This window comes from Blennius ocellaris (assembly GCF_963422515.1).
Source record: "Blennius ocellaris genome assembly, chromosome: 10".
NCBI lineage: Eukaryota > Metazoa > Chordata > Actinopteri > Blenniiformes > Blenniidae > Blennius > Blennius ocellaris.
Window position 1 is genome coordinate 23,322,131 of NC_137659.1, and position 23,326 is coordinate 23,345,456.

General features: G+C 42.6%; 1 long non-coding RNA gene across 2 annotated transcripts; it reads left to right on the forward strand.

Annotated features, from left to right (window-relative positions):
• The first annotated feature begins 13,248 nt into the window (after positions 1–13,248).
• Positions 13,249–15,487, forward strand: LOC308135775. 2 transcript variants are annotated; one of them, XR_013936809.1, is made up of 4 exons: positions 13,249–13,346; positions 13,491–13,619; positions 14,268–14,448; positions 14,981–15,487. It is a non-coding gene; the product is annotated as an uncharacterized lncRNA (long non-coding RNA). The 2 variants fall into 2 exon arrangements; XR_013936810.1 differs by having other exon boundaries at positions 14,386–14,448.
• The last annotated feature ends 7,839 nt before the right edge of the window (positions 15,488–23,326 follow it).

Below are 23,326 nucleotides of genomic sequence, written 5' to 3' on the forward strand. Positions count from 1 at the left end.
AAAAACCACAAAAAAAAAACCTGTTTATTCCAGATTTGCAGCGGAGTTGGAAATGGTACTCTTTGGCAAATCTGGCACTGGAAATCAGAAGGATCTCCAGGGTTTCTTGAGGAAGCAGTGTACCAAACCCATCATTTGGCTGCACGTCAATAAACTGTGAGAAAGACAAACAGTTCTCAGTCAATTCAAAGAGCTCCGATTTCCATCTGAAAGTTCTAACCCTGCAGATGAGAAGCAATCACAGAGATCATGAAACTATTTATAGGTTTGTTTGTTTTTTTTCTTCTTCCCTGCAATGTTTGTCTCGGTCTTCATGGGGGAGCTTTTATTTGTGGAAGCTTCCATTCCCACACGGGATTTAGATTGCCTACTCAAGCAGAGCAGATTCGTCGAAAACAAAGCATGAATGCAGTTTATCTTAGTGATTCGTGCTCGCGCTGTGTACACACTCTATGAAAGCTGTGTTAAGTGATCACTAATGCAAACTACTTCAAATAATGGGAAGCCCACGGTGAAAAGAGAGAGGGTCAGTTATCAGAAGTGTACAATTAAATAAAAAAGCCCAGCGAAGCAGGAGAGATCAACGAGACTTTCTATTTCTACCTGGAAACCAGTGATTGTGCTTCACAAAGGCCAGATAGTGAAGGATACAGAGCAGTCATGCCGTACCTCTGGGACACCCACAAAGCCAAAGTCCTGGGGCAAGAGGGAGAGGTTGGTGAGGCGGACGCTGCTCTTTACTGATCCTGAAATGGAGCAGAAGCCAAAGTCCACCTCGGTGCAGTCAAACTGCAGGTCCCAGGACGTCACCACGGCGTGGACCGTGAAGCACGCCGGCTGCACCTGCACACACATCAAGAACCTTTGGTCAGTACACAATAGTTTCCTTTGGTATTATTCTACCAGCTGCAGCAGGAAGACATCCCGTTTAAAAAGTGGCCATGTTGCTGAGCAAACTCTCTAAAATGAGATCAGTGAAATAAACATCATCAATAATGCTGTCAGCTGGTTTGGCCGAAACAATACCATTACATTTTAAGTCTTTATGAAAAGATTTTCACATTCTGATTGAAGGCAAAAGGATACTCAGGGACAGATCTTATTTTTCCCCCCTACTCGTCGAGTGGACTAGTGAGCCATGGGTTGCACCAGTCCTGCACACTTTGCACTAGTCCTGCACCAAGTCAAATATATATTGTCAAACAAAAAACAGTTTCATGTTATATTAAAATTACGATCAGAGAAATAAGTGTATGCAATTGCAACACAATAATGTCACGGATAGCGGACAGGACCCAAGTGCAGGACTCTGGAGGCAGACTGAGTTCAATCAAGTCTTTTATTGAAGACGACTATACAGACTGACGTGTTGCAGGTCGCTCTTCCACCTGAGGAGCGCAGCAGACATGACTCCAAAACACTGGACAGAACGGACGAGACATGGATGACTAACAGACCAACAATGAATAAACACAGACAGGACATATATATAGGGCAGGGTGATGACTGGAATTGGCCCTAGGGGTGTGCGATATGGACAAAAAATAATATCTCGATATTTTGGGGGGATTTTGACGATAACGATAATTAGACGATATTCTTTAAATGTGTGTTTTTTACAGCCTGAGTTATAGCTCATTAATTGTTTCTAGTGGATGATATTAATGGACACAACGTTTTAAAGGAAAAATGCACCACCTGAATCGGCACCATTTCTTTTGCTATATAATTGGTGATAGCATTTTGTTACGTCTCGCCATCGGGTGCTTTTTTTTGTCATAAGGCAGTTTTCTGTTGATTGAGTCCGCTAACGTTTGTTGGCTGTGTCGTGCAGCAGGTAACGTTACCTTCGCCGACTTAGGTTTTTCTTTGGCAGCTAGCTTTTGACATTCTTCGTATTCCTTCGGGTGGTTAGTCCGCAAGTGGTGAAACAGGTTGGTTGTCGAGCTGCATTTAGCGGCAACGGCTTTTCGACAAACTTTGCAGATGACGGTCTTTTGGGTAACGTCAGTCTTTTCAAAGCCAAAGTACTTCCATGCAACTGAAGTCGATCCACGTCTTGGAATTAAATCTTCTGAAGTTGGAGCATCCGCGGGCGGTGTGTCCATGTCGTCTTTCAAATGTTTATGTTTAGAGGCACGCTAACCTGCCGGGAACACGCCAGTGAGAGATCATGTGACCTGCTGCGGTTTGCTGCTTTACGCAAGTTACGTAACTCTTGTTCAGTGAATGTGTGGGGTTTCAACGTGTGTTTCTAGTTGTTTTAGTGAAGTCATTTGCATACTCCATAACGTAAATTTGCACATCGTTAAAACAACAATGACGATATTATCGTAAACGATGTATATCGCCCACCCCTAATTGGCCCCAGGTGTGGAGCGGGACGCCCAGACCTGTGGCCCGCCCACTCTTAAGGGAGATCCCAGCCTACCTCTTGACAAATAATTTGTGTTGCAGGTGCATCATCCTAGAGTTTTCTTATGGTGCATGGCATAAAACTGGAAAAACAGCTCAGGACGTAGTCACCCCCCCCCCCCCCCCCCCCCCAGCAGCAGGCAGGTGATGGGGAGGGTTACATTTTGCTTAGACAATGGCTTCTGCACATCGTGCAACAACAGCTTGAAGTTCTCCAGTTGTTATAATGTTGGTTTATATGTACAAAATAACACGAGAGAACTAATAACTAGTTTTAGACAAAACATTTATTGTAGTATCATACATTAAATGATATTATTCAGTGACCAGAGTACACCATTAAAGACACAAAACTGATGCATGACAGAGTCCAGTAATGTAGAACACAAACTAACAAAGCGTGGATCCAGTTCATTGTCACTGAAATATTTTGAAAACAAGTATTGAAGCACAATTCATGAACATTGAAATGTTCTTATTTCAGGTGTCTGATCGAGGGACAGCTTCAGGAACTAGCTACCTATATTGCAGTCGCTCTGTTTGCTTTAATAGTATTATTATTATCATTATTGTTGATTTTATATATTAGGCTATAATAAACTCCTCTCAAATGCAAAGAATGACATGTAGGAATGAATGCATGTATTCTGTCAAAAGACAACTTGAGGTTAGTAGTAGGTCAGAAAAGGAAGCAGTACAAACTATTTTGTTCACTTTGGACAACGTGGGGGTCTGCGTGACGTCATCATCTCAGAATAAACTAGTTCCATCTTTAAAACCTCAGAATCACTTGGAGAAATGCTTTATCAACGCAACACCAACAGAATGTTTCCAGCTCTAACGCAACACAAATGATTGGGACTGTGTTCAGTGAGTTTAGCGCGGAGAATGACGCAGCTTCACAGAGGTGTGAATCGCCTGCTTACAGCGGAGGAACGAGCTGTTTTGATGCCACGCTAAGCGCCGTTCCCCTCGCTCATTGCGGTGCATTCATGGTCACTGGCAATTTCTTTGCTAACAACTGTAGCAACAGAGAATGAAAACGTTTTCTCAACAAAAGTCACAACCCGACTGGTTTTATAACTTAAATCAACTTTCACACGGTACAAAAACTCACCAGGATATTCTTGATAAACTCTCATAAGCTCCGCAACTCGCTCGGCCGCACCTCGAAACAGGACTAGCAGCACGGTATAGCTCGCTCGTACACCGTTGCGGTGCATTCAAGGTACCTGGGAATTTCCATAGGCACCAAAAAAAAGTAATGTATAAGGAAAATAAAACAATCAAAATAATAAAACAATACCATTGGTGGGAAAATAACCCTGGGTTACATTAGCTTTGCGGTGTTTTGAGCGTAAAATACGTTTAAACAGCGGACACGTCATGAAAAGTTGGTTAGCTGCAATGCTAACTTCCCTAGCAGAGCAACCATCAGGTAAAGTCAAAGCAGGCCGCTTCATGGATCTGAAATCTCCGTAAGTTGGATCGTGAATTTCTAATTTTGCACAAATCACAGGGACTGGCCATCGTAAACGTCTACTAGTCGGTAGAAATATGTAATGGTCGCGGATCAAGCCTTATATATATATATATATATATATATATATATATATATATATATATATATATATATATATATATATATATATATATGTAAATCTAAAAAAAAAAGCTGAATGTTTTGATACTTCGTTATTTAAGTAAATCGTATAGAAACTATAGTTACTATATAGTCCAACTTTTTTATTATATAGCATTATTATTATTATTATTATGGTCAAAGGTCATTTGCATATTGTCACGAATATGCAAATCAGAAATCTTGCATCCCATAGTCCTTTGCGTCGTAGCATTTTTTGGTTGCCTGGCAACCCAGAAGCTGCAGCTACGGTCATTCCGAGAGACGGCAGCAGAGGTCAGAGCTGAGAGGATCGGAGTTTTTGTGAGAGGAGAGTTTGTTTCGACAACAGTGAGATTTCAAAATGCTGTCAAAAAAAGTTTGGAGATTTAATCTCAACTTTTTCAACACTCCTAAGAGGAGGAAAAAAGAGAACATGTCTTCAGGTGAGTAACATCCTCCAAACAAATTAACAAACAGCCTTGATTATTCAATGTAAATTAGCACTCAGCAGTTCAGAGCATCCTTCTGGACAATGACAAAAACACAGATAATTCATGGAAAATACTGCTGGACTCGTTTCATGTCAAACCAAGTAGTTTCAGAAAATCGAGCTAAACATGCTCGATTTTCTGAAACTACTTGATTCTTGCTTCATTCGATTATCAAAGTTTCCCTGTTTGTATTTTAGTTTCTACAACACACTAAGAATTGATTTTCAAGATGTTTTTACAGTTTTATCATGGATTTTTGCTCAAATATACGTGATATGTCTTTTTTTCCTGTTGCAATTTGCGACAGTTAAAAAAAATGTTCTTCAATGCTCCTGTGTATTTCAGCTCCTGTTGCTTTTCACCACACTTTGCACATTGAATTTCTCATTAATGACGAACATTTTAGATGATCAAACACATTTTTGTCCAGGATCCATGGTTTCTCACACACATACGAAACAATCTTTCTTTTCCACACTAACAGGACTCAACCTCCAGGAAGGAGATCTTCTCCAAAGCTCCTCCGCTGTGTACACTGTCATAGCGGCAGTTGGGGAAGGCTGCTACGGGAAAGTGTTCCGTTGTAGGAACAATGAGACCCACGAGACCGTCGCCATCAAGGTCCTCAAAAAAGCCATGGCGAAGGATGCTAAGAACGAGGTAAATACTTGGACCTTTACTTGCGCTTAGTTTTTTTTTTTTGTATCCAAATATATTCTTCAACATCAGAATTTGTTGGAGGATCCTGACACACATCTTCCGCTTTGTTCTCTCCAGCTGGCAATGCTTGACGCTATTAGCATCCTGGATCCTGACCAAACCAACTTGGTCAGGTACTATGGCTCTTTTGTGCACGAGGACTACACATGTTTGGTCTTTGAGCTATTGTCCATGGATTTGTACGACCTCGTTGATCCGCCTGGACTCAAGGAGTACAAACCATTGAGTCCGTGTGACATCCGGCCCATTGCACAACAGGTTTGTCTTATTGGCTCCAATAATGTCTTGTTGTCTGATCAGGAGAGGAAACTGTGAGTGTGTCCTCGCTAACCTGTTTGTCCTCTCATGCTTTGTCTGTGCAGCTCCTGGTGGGTCTGGATGCACTGAAACAACTGGGCATCATTCACGCGGACATCAAACCGGACAATGTCATGCTTGTCGGTCCAACTAACAGACCGTACAGAGCCAAACTTGTGGATTTCGGATCAGCACTTCAGGTCCCAGACATCAAACTTGGGATGATTCGCCAACCTCTTGGCTACAGGTATGTTCACGTCCTGGTCTCATCCACACAACCTGTGTCAGTCACAGGCTCCATGTTGATCACTTCTTCAGCTCCCCTGCATTTTCCTCCTCAGAGCTCCGGAGGTGTCCCTTGGCCTTCCTTTTACCGAGGCCATCGATGTTTGGGGGGTGGGCTGCATCCTTGCCTTCCTCTACTTGGCTGACAACCTTTTTCCTGTAACCTGTGAATATCGGATGGTAGGTCTGCTTGTACCAACATATATCCCCAAGAAGTTGGAAACCTTGTGGGAACATCTGCTGATGTGTCTGTGATTCTGTCTGCAGATGAGGAGCATCGTTTCGATACTTGGTCAGCCACCAGACCACCTGCTCTCCGCGGGGGGTTTCACCCGATACTTCTTCACCGAGAAGCAGGCTGGTGACGATTCCAGATGGCGGCTGATGGTAAAGGAACTTTTCTGGTTGATCTTGGTTTAATCATCCGACTTGAACATTTCTATAACAATAATTCTGTTCCTGCAGACACATTTGGAATACCTGGTGGCCAACAATGCGACTCTAAAAGGGGAGAACGAGTTTTTTCAGCTGCGCAGCCTGGATGATCTAGTTGAGGTAGGCGCTCTCTCACTGCTTCCAGCTTCTTCACTTTGTCACATCGATTTTAACAAGGCGCCTTGGTAAAATGGCGCCTTCACTACTGACTGTAATTTATAAATTCTATACATTTTTTTTAATGGTTTGACACATACAACCTTCAAGTAAAATGTTTTGTGGAATCACAGAACATTTCTTCAGGATGCTGAAGTAAATCATTTTAACTACTGGACAACTAGGAAAATATCAATTTATGAATAAACTAAATAATACGGTGGCTCATTTCACCAGGTTATGTCATTTTCCTTGTTACAAAACTGAAATAAGTTTTTTTGTCTGCTGCTTGGTTTTCACCTCGCCAACAAATCAATGGCGTCAGAGAATTCTCAGAAAAATTCCACATTGAGAGACGTTTTCAAAAAGTTGCATTTTCAGTGGCTCCCAGCACCGTTGTGGTGTAAACGGGCTCTCTGTTTGTTTGTTTGTGATCCGCCTCCGAGCCGATCCACTGACCTGACTTTGTTTCTTCATGCAGATCTCTCCAGTCAGGGATGAGGCGGACCTTGAGGATAGGAAGGCGCTGGTCGACCTCCTCAAGGGTCTCTTAAAAATCGACCAAAAACAGAGACTGACCCCCCGTGCTGCACTCGAACACCCCTTCTTTACCACGTCGTACCAGCAGCCGCCCCCCCAAAGTGGACCCTTGGAGGATGACAGTGTGAGTGCACTAGTGCAGCCCCAAAAACCCCCCACCACTGCCCAACTGGACTGCCAAGACTCGGACTCTGGCGTTTCTCAGCTGTCAGAGTCTGACAGCAGCTTTGTGATGGTCTCAGAACTCTGTGACGAGGACCTTCTTGAGGTGGGTTCCTCTGAGAGTTCTGATGACAGTGGAGCAGAACTGGCTGACCTCTCAGAGTTGCTGAGTGACATCGTGGCCAGGGTCTCTGCCACCGTCCTCAAGGACCAAGTCCTCGTTGAGGACGACAATAGTGAGAGCTCGCTTCAACCGGCAGCAGAACAGCCTCTGCCAGGCGCCACGTCCACAGGACGATTTAAACAAATGAGAAAGAGAATCCGCAGATTCTTTCAAAGAATCCAAAACACACTGTGTTGCTGTTTTGTCAGCCAAACGGATTAATTCATTTTTTTCATTTTAGTCATTTAGTTAAGATTGTTCATATTGTTGATTTAGTTCATTTAGTTAATATTGTTGATATTGTTCATTTAGTTAATGTTGTTAATATTGTTCATTTAGTTAATGTTGTTAATATTGCTCATTTAGTTCATGTTGTTAATATTGTTCATTTAGTTAATGTTGTTGATATTGTTCATTAGTTAATGTTGTTAATATTGTTAATTTAGTGAATGTTGTTAATATTGTTCATTTACTAATGTTGGTCATTTTGTTTTGTCTTTTTTGGCAAATAAAACTCTTTAAAAAATGATTTGAATTGTTTATTCTTCCAGGGGTTTGGGGGGTTGTTTTAGTTTGACAAACTGCTGCCTGAAATAAAAGCCAGTGTGGCAGTCGCTGCCAGTTCCTGGATGATATCAACCAACATTTTTGGACTGAGGCTACAATATATGACATCCTGTGTGATTTGTGACGTCCCACTTATCTCACATTAAAAGGACCCAAATCAATACTTGGTCAGTCAGTGGCAGTGCAACACAATTAGCTTTACATTTTACTGGTACTGACTCATGTCCTGGACAGACATATGGATGAGGAGCTTTTCAATACATTCTCTAAAGTTAGTGGGATTTAAAAATATTTATCTATATATTCTAGTAAGAACAGCTGATTTTGTTCTTAATTGACTTATTTCCTGTCACATTCAACTAGGTGTCACGCGGAGCACCATTTATGTAGGGATTTCTTACCTCATAAGGATCACTAGGTACCATTTATGTTGCGTTTGGCTCTCAATACTGATAAATAATTATCGAAGATAGTTATTAATTATGTTATTGAATTTTAATCTGATCTGTATCACAATACCTCGGAGCACGACCTGTTTAACAGGAACTGATAGCCAATTCAGTTATATCAGTCTCACAAGATATACTAAATAGTTAATGAGGAATTTGAACTAGTAGTTAAATTAATTACAATTGCCACAATAAACAGTAAAGCTTGAAGGATTTTGAGTTTGTGACACAGAAGAGGTCGACATTTCATTCACATTCATTGATATATGTGTAGGATTGCAACTTAACAAGTTTGTAAAGCAAAGATTAGCTTTGGAAAATTAAGATTTTCAAACATAATATTTGCCCAGGTAAACAAACTGTAAGTAATACAAACCCTTAGATACTCAGTGTTGTAATAAACATGTATAAGTTGATGTTGCATTTTCAATAAAGGAGACTCATAACAACGCTGTCCTCACCTTCTCACAATGCGTACAATATATATACGGGTAAGCGCTAGTTTTCTTGTTGACAAAACACTCAGTGTCGGATATATTTGATCCATAGATTATATTTACACTGTTAATGTTTAGTTTCTTATCTTCTTCACTATTTATATCGTCCACTGGTATGATTAGTGATTTTTGCAGTGCTATCAAGAGCAGTTTAAGTCCAGAAAAAGTCACATGACCCTTTGGTCACGTCACAGGAGCCTTAAAAATGATTGTTGCTTTTTGAGTTGCAATCTAAAGCTCAGTGTGCGTTGATCTGCTCTATTTAATAAATCTCCCACAGACACTGTAAAGAGGAATGAAATGGATGAAATCTTTAGATAATATCTTTAATAATGGAAGGTTGTCTTCATCTGGGTGGATAGAGTCGATCCCTGTCCGTTATATAGTGCGTGTGAGCAGACTTCCTGCTGGCCCGCATCCCGGGGCTGCAGAGGTTTAGTGGGCAGTCACAGAGACCAAAGCCAGGAGGGCGACTCTGGAAACAGTCGTCTCGTCACCCTTCACGGTGAGAGGCACACACGCCTGCACCACCTAGTAGGGCTGAAACACACAAACAAACCAGGGCGCAAGTTCACTCATAAAAAGTGTGACTGGGTTTCCCGGTAATTCCTCAGTGCGACGCCGAGCTTTGCATAAGAACAAGGAATAGGAAGAAAAACAGGAACATGCTGGATGTTATTGGTGGAAACCTGAGGGAGCCCTTTTCAAATGCTGTGTCTGAAAAGCTCTGGATGGAGGAGGAGGAGGTGAAACCAGTAATAGGTAGACGAAACTATACATGAAACCGTATGTAACCAAGGAAGACCATCATAGTAGTGTTGGGATCTGCAGGACCACAGAAAGTTTGTTCATTTTTTGGTTAGAGACAATATTAATTTGTCATGAGACACAGTCATGACATGAATTCTGACCCAGGAATGTGATTGACCATCACACCCAGTGGGGGTGGAGGGCCTTCTGCAGGACCTTCCTCCCCCCCTTTCTGCTCAAGACTCTTCCCCCATGCAATCAGCCAGTCACTGATTGGTTGAAGCTCTCAGGCTTTGACACCTCTGAAGTCACACGTGGACAAAAGGCTTTCAGCCAGCCTCCATTCTCGCTCTCTTGAAAAGCAAACTCCAAGAAGGTGAGTTGCTGGAGAGCAGCTCATCCAGCGTTAGCACACAGCTAACACCAGAGGCCTGCAAGCAGGGGCCTCCACTCCTCTCTTGCAACGAAGACTCCGAGGAGACCTTCCCAGGACCGGAGACCAGCACCCAGAGTCTGATCTCCAGGGAAACCACCCGGTTCCTCCAGGACGGGACCAGGGACCCTCACAGAACTTCTTTGTGTTTTTCCTGAACAAGCAGGGAAACCATCACAGACCTGAGCGACCAGCTCCTCAGTCTGAACAAAGGAACAACCAGGAGCTGCAAAGAAGGACTCCTGAAACATCAACTTCATCTTCTTCTCCTCAGCCTGCAGAACCAGCAACCACAGTTAGCAGGAGGTGCTAACTACAGGAGAAGACACCAGCTTCCCTCCAGCAGGACAACAACTGAACTCCTTCAAGGAAGTGGTAACAACAACTGGGCTTTACCTGAGATTAGTTAAACTTGATGCTATGCATAGAACCGTTTAACTTTATGAAGATGTGTTGGTTCTGTTACAGTGATTGAGTTCTTTTGATAATGATATTAGGAGCAGTTATCAACCTGTAAACCAACGTTAGCTCTGCCACAGACACAGGGTTTGCATGCTGATCTTTGCTTTACTAACTAGTTAACTCACAATCCTACACATATCACATCAAAGACAACATCACACAGTAACTGAACACCATCTGACGACTCCTGACGTTTTACAAGACAAATCGCATTCACATCAAGTCATTCTAGAAATGGTCCTTTAGCAGAGACACACAGGAGCCTCCATTGCTTCCCAACACACGGTGGAGACCCAGGACAGACTTCCTGCTCTCTGATAACCTCCATTTGAATGTAGTTTCTTGTGATCCGCCATCTTGTTTTGTAGTTCCATCACACGTCACACACACACACTCCCTCCACCTCTCTCTCTCTTTCTCTCTCCACACACACACACACACACACACACACACACACACACACACACACACACACACACACACACACACACACACACACACACACACACACACACACACACACACACACACACACACACACACACACCCAGCTGTATATAAGTAGTTAGAATCTGTGTTTTATTTGTTTTCATTGTTAATAAATATATTTTTGGAATCATACTTGCTGTTTTATTAATGAGCACAAAGATGAATGAAATGTCGACCTCTCCTGTGTCAAGAACTCCAAAATCCTTCAAGCTTTACTGTTAATCCTGGTAATTGTAATTAATTTGACTATTAATTCAAATTCCTGATGAACTGTTTAGTATATCTTATGAGACTGATATAACTGAATTGGCTATCATTTCCTGTTAAGACAGGTGGAGCTCCGAGGTATCTGATACAGATCAGATTAAATTTCAATAACATTATTAATAACTATCTTAGCCAACCAAAACATAAATAGTGATCCATATGAGATAATAAATCCCTACACTGATGACTATCAGTCATATTTTAATCATGTTTAGCATGTAGCCTCGCTACTGTGTGAGCCCTGGAAAACATTAGCATGTAGCACGTAGCATAGAAGTTTGGTTTCCATTTGTGTTGAACTGCACAGAGGCTGACAAAAGGTCCCCTGGTTGATGATGAATCTTAAAGAAGCACATTTCATGATTATTTCTAACAATGCTGCTTTTTGTGTTTTGAAAAATGTGAAGTTAAAATGTTGTATGAGCAGATGTGAACTTTGAAGAAATGGAAGTAAAATGTTGACATGAATCCAATGGGTTTTGTTATTCGGTGTTTTTATTGAACATGAATGAGTTGTCATTTCATTTTTCACTCTTTTTTCACTACGTAGGAAAAACTAGTGTTTGTTTACATGCAACATGTGCTGAACTACATATCATGAAGGAAGACATTTCAGTGGAAACATGCAATGATTTCCTCGTCTCAAACTATTTCTTCAAACAACAAGTGACGGCCGTTTCCAGCTTTGTGGGGGCCCTCGGCGCGATGCTGTCTGGAGGTCCTCAGTTTGTCAAACTAGAAAGGGGAGATTCCTCATCCTTTAGATTTTCCTCCAACAACCTCGCATATTAAAATGAAGGAGCTCATTTGGAGCCACTCAGACACGTTAAACGTTTAAAGAAAAACCTATAATATGAGGAAAACAATCCTCCATACCTCAATAAATAAAAGAAGATACTGAGTGATTTAAAAAATGTTTACTTTAAATCATAAAGTACAATCAACATCTAATCTAAAGTGCAACAATGAAAACCAATCAACACTAAAAGTGTCTCACACTTGATGTTTTTAGTCTCATTATTAATAAGACACATGTAAGGTCACAGTATATTGCCTTCAAAATGTCTGCTTCCTGGCTTGTTTTGACTTTAAAAGTCATCAATGATGTCCTTATATGACGGCTGCTTGTCTTCTCATGGTTGATGCTGATTATTGCAGGACCAGTGGGGCCATCCTGTCCCTGGATGATTTTATTGATGACATCAAAGCACTGGGCTTCCTCCACCACAATGTCATTTATCGGTGACTGGAAGTGTTTCAGACAAAATGCAGAAGAACAGAGAATTGAAAGTGGGCAGAGTGGAAGAAGGTCAACAGGAAGAAACGGCCCTGGAAAGACAATTCTCCCACTGTCAATAAAGTAACTAAGTAATTTTTATAAAGCTCTGAGTGCCTTTTCTATCAGCTACTTTTCTTTTACTTGAGTATATTTTCAACTAGAATTGTACTCCTGCAATCAGCAGCACACAGTAAATTATATTTGTTTGGGGGTAAATCAAAGCATGGAGGCTATTTGGTGGGCGATGCTGCAAAATTTGATATTAATCTGATACCAAGTAATAACAGAACCAGTATTGTAGATACTGAGGATTTTTACCTCAGAAATGTAGCTCATCTACTTTGTTGCAGAGGAGAGCAATGTGTAAATATTTATCGAGGGAATTATCAATATGCAAATTTGAATGAAAATAAAATGTAAAGGTTTTTCATGATCTTTGAATGATTTTGGAACTTTATTAATTGCTTTAGTTGATTATTACCATAAGAACATGCAGTACAGAGATTGTAGGCAAATAAAATTGAGTTGTTATGAACTCATTCAATATATGCAGGGTAAATAAAATCTGTAGGAAAGTATCACTGCAGAACAGGTCGTTATGACACAGAACGTTTTTATAAGTATTGTGTAAAATGAAAACGTGGAATTTCGGACAAAAACATTCATGATATCACAACTTTAAACACATTTCTTCTCATGTAATTAAAACATTTTTCTCTCTGAAAAAAAAACGAGCTGAACGATCACGTGACGTCACACCGGAAACAGGAAGAGGAAAGGCGGAGCCAGCACGAGTGAAGCGGTAGGAGCGTGCAGACCAACGAAGAAGAGAATCGACCTGAAATGTAACGATCCATCTAATCACGTAAGTATTGATCAACACTAATACCAACGTTGGTTTTAATACGTGGATATTGTCGCTCTTCCCGCCACCACTACTGTTTGGAGCTTGTTGGACTCTCTCGCTGTGTTGTCGTGTCTCACAGAGGAAACATTTCATCTCCTGCAGCAACAATGACTTCAGTTCAGGCTTTGGGAGAGTTTGAACAAACTCTCGTCGAGCACGAGGAGGAGGCTGATTCTCAGCACAAACCGCTGGAAAACACCTGGAAACCTCAAATCAAGTTCCACACAACAGGTATGGAAAAGTGTGAATGAACACATGAATGTGACTGGTGCAGGATCTCCATTGTTCTGGCTGTGTTTGGTTTATCCAGCGCTCACTGAAGCAGGATTTGTGTCTCTGGAGGGAAACTTGGATTGAGCTCACACTTTGACTTTTTTACACATTTCCAGCTTTGAATCAATACACAGTTGTAGTTGAGGTCACAAACTGGAGAAGAGCGTCTAGAACCACGTGGATCAAGTTTTCAGAATAGTTATGTATATGTGGAGGGTTTTCTATTCGTGGATTGTTTTCAACGTGATTTGTGGAGTATCCTCCAGGTTGTTGAATGGACTGATTGCATGCACAGGACACAATACTGCTACAGCCATTTGTTATTGACCTTATTCCGGAAGTTTGCATGGGCGCTGCCATGCGCGTAATCACACTTCCGGTTTAGCCCCGCGCTACTTGATTTGCGATACCAGTCTCTTGAATTGTTTCCACTTTTAAGCTAATTTAAAGCTATCAGAGATGGCCGGGGTTAATTGCGCAGTGCGTGGTTGTCACAATAAATGGATAAAAAGGAAGCTAGCTCTGTCGCAGCTTTGTTTTGAGCACTAGAAGAAGAGGTCTGAGTGTTGTGGTCCTGTGTTTACCTTGCACTGCCTCCCTACCAAGGACGAGGATCGGCGAGCTTGGCTGAAGGCACTGAATTTAAACAATCCGCCGAAGTTACCTTTCGTCTGCTCTTTTCACTTTGTGGATGGTAAACCTCCACCTGAACATCCTTACCCAGAGAAATGGTTGGGCTACGTCGCTCCTCTGAAGAAACCTCGTCGGGTGCTTGTGAGACCATCCAGTAAGTTGATATCGACTTTAAACAAGCCGTTTGACGAGGCCTGATCTCCAATCAAAAACAATAACTTCATTCTTTGATTTGTTAAAATTATGTTAAGTAACTATGTGATGTGTTTTATGTAACATTTTGTTAAACTATGAAAACCAGAGGTGGGCAGTACACTGTTAGCTAGCTACATTCACACTAGCTCGCTGCAGTTAACTTGAGCAACATTTTCATAAACTTGTACGTTTATGAGTCATTTTCTGACACCCTAAAGTAATACACCTGTAATGCATTTGAATATTTTTTGTTAATAAGCTTTATTTTCACAATATAAAACCACTTCTGTGTCTTGCACTGCTTCCAAAATGATTGTTTTTCTTGCTTTGGTGGTGGTATCACAGTGAGTAATCCCGACTATTGTTTTGTAATAACGTTACTCTTAAGTATACATTTTTATACTCTACCCTATCCACCTCTGGTAAAAAAAATTAATAAAAAAATGTTGTATAATTTCTTAAAAACGAATTGAATTTGTCTGTGTCTTCAGCTGCATCTGCCAGCTGTGCTGTGGAAGACGATACCCCCGAAGAAGGAACACCTTCACTTCCTCCTGACCACCACTATACAGATACTGGGCCAATATTAGACCAGCCACTTAAATGTGATCAGGCAACACAGTGTTTAGGTCCCCGAACTGTACAGACAACTCCTACGCTCTGATCACTGAAGCCTGCTGTACACTGGTTTGCCCTTGGAAGGTTTTGGTTTTTTAGCTGATCAGCTGACAAAAGATTACAAAAATTCCTTTCAGATGGACGCTCGTGATCACATCTTTGTGTCACTGATGAAGCTACGCCTAAATTTGCTGCAGGATGACCTTGCTGAAAGATTTCATGTGTCACAGTCACAAGTCAGCAAGATTACATGGCTGTGGTTCGACATCATGGAGGAGAAGCTGAGGAGTTACATCCCTTGGCTGCCCAGGGAGACAATTCCAGCAGGTCATAATGTACATGAACAGATTATTAAAAAAACAAACCTATTTCCAAGTGGTGTTGCCAATGTAGGCTTTGTTTATTTGTACATTAAAAGAATTAACCTCATATAAAGTGTGAATTATTTTGCTTGTCGTTTAAATGAAAATAACAAAACAAAATAATTAAAAATGTCGGCATATACTATTTCCGGTCATCTCATGTCATCCACCCGCTCTGAAATATCTCTAGGATGAGCCAAAGATATTCCTCCTGAACTCCTCAGTGCATGTGTGGTCTCTTCCCATGTCGTTCTCTCCATGTTTCTGTGACTGACAGTGAAAGACAAGGAATTAGCAGAGTCAGAAAAACAAAGTTTTACAAATGGAAATACAATATAACAGACTATTGGTGCAACAGAAAGTATAATAAGAGATAAAGTAGCTGTACTTTAGTTTTTACATTCATGCTTTACTGTTCTCAGTATTAGAATAGACTAGACTACATTATGATCATCAAATGTCTGGGCCTAAGGTGATGGTAGTGAGCATTAATTAAAATCTTTTAAAACAACACAACTATCAAATTATTTAACAGCTGTCTGTGTCTTTCTAGTGGCTACTAGATGAGTGTGAATATTACGTACAAACACTTACTACTACGTTTGAAACATTATCACACCACCACTATCTTTACAAAGCATGTTGTGGGTAGTTTTTAGTCGCTGGGTTTGTTTAATAGATGCCTTAATATCCTAAGCAAGACGCGGCTTAAGAATCGCTCGACCGGCTGTAAGCTAGCTAGTTAGCAACGTTAGCCTGTCGTCTTGTAAACACTGCCAACTCCGCGCTGCGGCACGATAATGACAGCATGTAGCACTGGACACACTCTGATTTAGACTGTAGTCTGTAATAAAGTCAGCTCTATATGGAATATTGTGTTTCCACACTTAAGAATCCTCCAGATTGTTACTCTTTGCTCTCCTCAGTGAAGAGGAGGTCCGTACTGAGCACACAGAAGGGAGGTCATCTGACCGGCAAACGGGCTCTAGAAACACCTCAAAGTCGTTTTCAAACTATCAACACAAGCAATGCATCGTTTACTCGTTGGTGTACATGATCATAGCACATTTGGCGCAAAATAACCTCCCTTATGTGATATTTTAGACGCAAGTCTTCCCAGTAGTTCTCCGTTGAAACGAACGCGATTTCGCTGTAACCGGAAGTGCGTTTCAAACAGGAAGTGAGGGACAGAAGTAAAAGTGGGCGGGGCGGAATAAAGTGGATAGCATGTAGGCATCAACACACACACTGATTCACATAGAGACAGAAGAAATCCCCATTTTCCCTCGTTTGCATGTCCAAAGGTACTAAAACAATAGAAATGGTAACCGGAGACTCCCTGGTGTCTGAGAGACTGCAGGTCCCTTTGTCTCCATTGTGATGAGCAGCAGCTCAGTGAGGGAAATGAGTGGTTTGAGTTCCGTTGTTAATGTTTCTACAGTAGGTATTTGAAGAGAAATGACCGGTTTTGAGAATATTTACTCAGATTTTCAATATTTTTATGTTTTCTTCCCTTATGGTATACGGCAGAAAACTAGAAAAACGGACCTGCTGCTGTGTGGTTAAATTGGCTTTGGCACTTTTGCTTAGGCAATGGCTTCTGCACATCGTGCAGCAACAGCTTGAAGTTCTCCAGTTGTTATATTTATACTGACCTGATTCAGAATACTGCAAGATGCTGCAGAGTTACTGTGTACAACAGACTGCTGCTTGATTTATCAGCTCATAGTCATGCCTCATTGTAGATTACATTAAAACCATGGTGGTGGATCACTTGCTTTGTCTAAAAATACTCCTCCAAGTTACTTCCTCCTGTGTTGCATGCATTTTAGTATTATGTAGTATCTACAGGACTGAGTCCAGACTCCTCATAATTCAGCTTGGCTCCCTGCATGTGTGCAGTGATTTCTGCGCTTTCATCACCTTTGACATATTTTGAGGGCATGCAATGTTTTTAAGTTATCGTCCAGGTTGTTCCAGAGGTTCACCCCTCTGATGGAAATACATCCACCTTTTTTAGTTCCTCTTGACATATTTTTTAACAAAAACCCCAGAACCCATACGGACTGTCCCTGTTTGAATAGTTTGTGGATCTGAAGTGGAAGGTTATGATGAAGTGTCTTATACAGAAGAGCTGCTGTGTTAAGGTTGACAGTGTCGTGTATCTCAAGTGTCTTCCATGTGCCAAACAGAGGATTTGTTGGAGCATGATCATTTGTTTGATTTATGATTGTAATGGCCTTTTTCTGAAGTAAAAAAATAGTTCAACACTTGATTTATATTTACTTCCCCATAATTCCACCCCATTGTTCACATAGGGAAGAATGAGAGGGTTAAATATTAAATTGAGTGAATTTCTTTTTACGAGACAACAGTGTTATATTACACATAATGCTGATATTTGTAGCTAATTTTGTCTTCAGAATATTGATATGTTTTCTTTAAAAGAGATTCCCAAGAATGGAATGACCTGCACTTGTTGAATTAGTTCATTATTAATTTGAACATGGGTTTGGCTGTTCGTATCCTTGTTTCCAAATATGACGTGTTTCGTCTTTGACAAGTTCATTGAGAGTTTGCTATTATCAAACCAGCTTTTTAATACTGTTCAGGTCTTTTCAAGAGCGATAGAGACAGAATCATCTCCATATAATATACAATTAACTTTCCATAATATTACATACATCGTTTATGTACATAATGAATAATTTGGGCCACGATGTAGAACCTTGTGTGATGGGCTCTTTATTGGAGTCCAAATTATTAATGTGCACATGTTGGTCTCTATTGCTGATTCAGATTCCAGTTCCTAACGATTCCTTACTCCAATTCCAAAATAGTGAAAAATTAGGTCAATTGTTTATTCTCGGCCAGGCTCAGCTCGAAGGGACCGCGCGGGCTCATCCTCCTGTGGGCCCACCACCTACAGAGGCTGCCGTAGGGGTCGGGTTCTTTGTGGATTGGGTGGCAGTCGATGACAGGGGCCTCGACGACCCGATCCCCGGACACAGACTCTGGCTTTTGGGACATAGAATGTGATCTCGCTAGGGGGGAAGGAGCCCGAGCTTGTGAGGGAGGTTGAGAGATCCCGTCTAGATATAGTCGGGCTCGCCTCCACTCACAGCTTGGACTCTGGAACCCAGCTCCTCGACAGGGGCTGGATACTCCACTGCTCTGGAGTTGCCAGCGGTGTAAGGTGGCGGGCTGGAGTGGGCTTGCTTATTGCCCCACAGCTCAGCCGCCATGTGTTGGAGTTCACCCCGGTGAACGAGAGGGTTACGTCCCTACGCCTTCGAGTAGGGGACAGGTCTCTGACTGTTGTCTCGGCCTATGGACCGAACAGCAGTTCAGAGTACCCAACCTTCTTGGAGTCCCTGGGAGGGGTGCTGGATAGTGCCCCAACTGGGGACTCCATTGTTCTCCTGGGGGACTTCAACGCCCACGTGGGCAATGACAGCGAGACTTGGAAGGGGGTGATTGGGAGGAACGGCCTCCCCGATCTGAACCCGAGTTGTGTTCTGTTATTGGACTTCTGTGCTAGTCACAGTTTGACGATAACGAACACCATGTTCGAGCACAGAGGTGTCCATAAGTGCACGTGGCACCAGGACACCCTAGGCCGGAGGTCAATGATAGACTTTGTGGTCGTGTCATCTGATCTCTGGCCGTGTGTCTTGGACACTCGGGTAAAGAGAGGGGCAGAGCTGTCAACTGATCACCACCTGGTGGTGAGTTGGATGCGCTGGACCAGGAGGAGGCCAGATAGACTCCGCAGGCCCAACCGTGATATGACGGTCTGCTGGGAACACCTGGCCGAGCCCTCCGTCCGCGCAGTTTTCAACTCCCACCTCCGGGAGAGCTTCTCACAGATCCCAAGGGAGGTTGGAGACATTGAGTCCAAGTGGACCATGTTCTCCACTTCCATTGTCGAAGCTGCTGCTCGGAGCTGTGGCCGCAGGGTCTCTGGCGCCTGTCGTGGCGGCAATCCCCGAACCCGGTGGTGGAAACCGGAAGTAAGGGATGCTGTCAAGCTGAAGGAGGAGTCCTACCGGGCATTGTTTGCTCATCGGACTCCCGAGGCAATCGACAGGTACCGGCAGGCCAAGCGAGCCGCAGCCCGGGCTGTGGTGGAGGCAAAAACTCGGGTCTGGGAGGAGGTAGGAGAGGCCATGGAGGAGGACTTTTGGTCGGCCCCGAGGAAATTCTGGCAAACCGTCCGGCGCCTCAGGAGGGGGAAGCAGTTCTCCACTAACACTGTTTACAGTGGAAATGGGGAGCTGTTGACCTCAACTGGGGATATCGTTGGGCAGTGGAAGGAATACTTCGAGGAACTCCTCAATCCCGCCACCACGTCTTCCATTGAGGAAGCAGAGGCTGGGTTCTCAGAGGCGGACTCGTCCATTACCCAAGCTGAAGTCACCGAGGTTGTTGTGAAGAGGAACAATGTGGTTTTCGTCCTGGTCGTGGAACACTGGACCCCCGGCAGGGGTGTCCTTTATCACCGATTCTGTTCCTCATATATATGGACAGAATTTCTAGGCACAGTCGGGGGCCGGAGGGGGTCCAGTTTGGGGACCACAGAATCTCATCTCTGCTATTTGCGGATGATGTGGTTCTGTTGGCCCCATCAAGCCTTGATCTCCAGCGTGCACTGACACGGTTCGCAGCCGACTGTGAAGCAGCTGGGATGAAGATCAGCACCTCTAAATCCGAGGTCATGGTTCTCGACCGGAAAAAGGTGGCTTGCCCCCTCCAGGTCGGTGGAGTGCCCTTGTCACAGGTGGAGGAGTTCAAGTATCTTGGGTCTTGTTCACGAGTGGGGGAAAGATGGAGCGTGAGATCGACAGGTGGATCGGTGCAGCGTCTGCAGTTATGCGGACGTTGTATCGGTCCGTCGTGGTGAAGAAGGAGCTGAGCCAAAAGACGAAGCTCTCGATTTACCGGTCGATCTTCGTTCCTACACTCACTTATGGTCATGAACTATGGGTCATGACCGAAAGAACGAGATCCCGGATACAAGCGGCTGAAATGAGCTTCCTTCGTAGGGTGGCTGGGCGTACCCTTAGAGATAGGGTGAGGAGCTCAGCCACCCTTAGAGATAGGGTGAGGAGCTCAGTCACCTTAGAGATAGGGTAAGGCGCTCAGCCACCAGGAAGGAGCTCGGAGTAGAGCCGCTGCTCCTCCACATGGAGAGGAGCCAGCTGAGGTGGCTCGGGCATCTATTTTGGATGCCCCCCGGACGCCTCCCTAGGGAGGTGTTCTGGGCATGTCCCTCCGGTAGGAGGCCTCGGGGCAGACCCAGGACACGTGGAGGGACTATGTCTCTCGGCTGGCCTGGGAACGCCTTGGGGTGCCACCGGAGGAGCTGGAGGAAGTGTCTGGGGTGAGGGAAGTCTGGGAAACTCTGCTCAGACTGCTGCCTCCGCGACCCGGCCCCGGATAAAGCGGTAGCCAATGGATGGATGGTTAACAAAAATTTAATCCTGTCTGAGCAGCATTAGTGCTGAAATACTAAAGTGCATTGCATTCACAGTAAAACAACAAGTAAACTAGTCAATAATTAAAGTGCATTCAATATATGACAGCTGCTTACGATCAGTAGATATCCCTGAGAAATATACTGAAATAAACATTATGGGTACAAGAGCTGCTCGATTACAAACAACAAAACTACTTCCTCTCGAAAACCCTGCCTCTCTACAAAATAAAGTTCCCCAGCGCCCCACAGTAACTGGGTGAATTATGACCTGAACTGATCACCGCAGTGGGGAACTTTAGTTTGTAGAGAGGCGGGGTTTCCGCTCGGAAGTATTTTGGTGTTACACTGCGCTGCTCTCATGTTGGACAGAGAGAGAAAAGAAAGGAGTTCCTCATAAGTGTGGTTGGATGGAGAATCAAGTTGGGAGTTCCTTGCTGAACTCCAAACGACTCCCGTTCATCGGCTCGACAACATAATGGCTTTTCTTCGATCGTGTGAATTTTGAGATGGTCTGGAGCCATAATCACGATTAGAATTCGATTAATTGAGCAGCCCTAATGGGGACCCATAAAGAATAATGTTTTATGGTTACCCGCCGTTTTTGATTCGGTTCCTACTTGGAAACGAATTTGGGTACCCAACCCTAATAAACACTCCCACAGTGTTTCCTCTGTTGTTAATATCCTCAGCAAGAGCCTTGGCTGCCATCAGGGTGGATTTGTTTGATCCAAAGCCGTACTGATTGTCACGCAGCAGGTTAGAACTCCAGAAAGTTATCAAGCCACAGACACAACGTTTTGCTGAAATTTGTAGAAAATTGTGGAAGAAGGGAAATGGGCCTATAATTAGAGAAAGGGTGTGTTACCACTCTTGTGAATGGGGATTACGTTTGCCGTTTTCATTTTAGATGGAAGAATACCAGTGAGAAGTGACGCGTTCCTTTATTCCTTTAACATCATCATATCTATATTATAGTTGATTTTTTATTCTCAAAATTCCTATTACTTTGTTTTCTTCCACACCAGTTAAAAAAAGAGTTGGAATCCTGGTTGATAATATTGGTGCAATACTTGGTTATACTGTCTGTATCCTTGGATTCTACAATTTCATTTGCCAGTGTTGGTCCTACATTTACAAGATGATCATTAAAAGTATTGGCTATGTCCTTACTGTTTGTTAATTCGTGATTATTATTATTAATGAAATGATTTGGAAATTCAGTTGTTTTCCTTCCAATTCTAATCATACACTTTAGTGTTTTCCATGTTCCTTGGATATTGTTTTTATGCTGTTCCAATCCTTTATAGTACTATTTATGTGCTCATTATACTTGACTGGTTTTTATAGTTTATATCTCTGCTCTGCCATTTTAGTTCTATGTTTTGTATATAATCTATAAAGATGATTTTTTTTTTATTGCATGCATTTGCTATGCTGTGTGCCATCATAATGGCTTATCCATTGTATTTTTATTTTTAACATGGCGTTTTTTAAATGGCAGTGCTCGTCATGAAGTTTGATAAGGATGGACAAAAAGGCATTATATCACTTGCCCGAGCAAAGTTTTTACTCGCGTTCAGACAAGCCTTAATGTCGAGCACTGGTTTCATTCAAAAGTATCTCAGTCATCTACGATAATACTCACCAGAATCTAGTGTTTTGGCTGTTCAGCTGTCTTGAATTGAACTTTTCTCGGGAACATGCGTGAACCCTCACAAAGTTACGCCGCGATTGCGTGATTTGACGGTGCCTTGCGAGATTCAAAAGGGCCACGCTCTCATTCCAGGCATGAAGTCGTTCTTGGTTCAGAAAATTCTATACAAGGGTTTCCTTTTCTGACCGTATACTAACCTCAAGTTGTCTTTTAAGAGAATACATGCATACATTTGTACATTTCATAGTTGCCTGTAGAGAGGAGTTTATTACTGCCTCATATAAAGTCAATAATAATATTAAACCAAACAGCCCTGGTATCGGCAAATATGCAAATTCAGGTATTGGGGTCGTATCAGAAGTGTAAAAAGCGATGCACCGATCCAAAACTGGATCAGTGCATCTCTAATGTGAATGGAAGTTTTACATTTCATTTCTTCGAGTCCCACATTTTTGTGTGAATGAATGTTTTATTTCATTCACAGTTTACAGTGCATGGGCCTCATTTATAAAACATTGCAAAGGATTCCTACTAAAAATGTATGCACCCCAAAAAAAAAAAAAAAAAAAAAAGACGTACACCAAAAAGATTGTGGATCAGAAAAAGCGTGCTCCAGAATAGATGTGTGTTGTATTGGGGCTGCAACAACGAATCCATTAAATTCAATTATTAAGCGCTAACAAATTTCATTATCAATTCGTTGTCGCATGATTTACGTGCCACT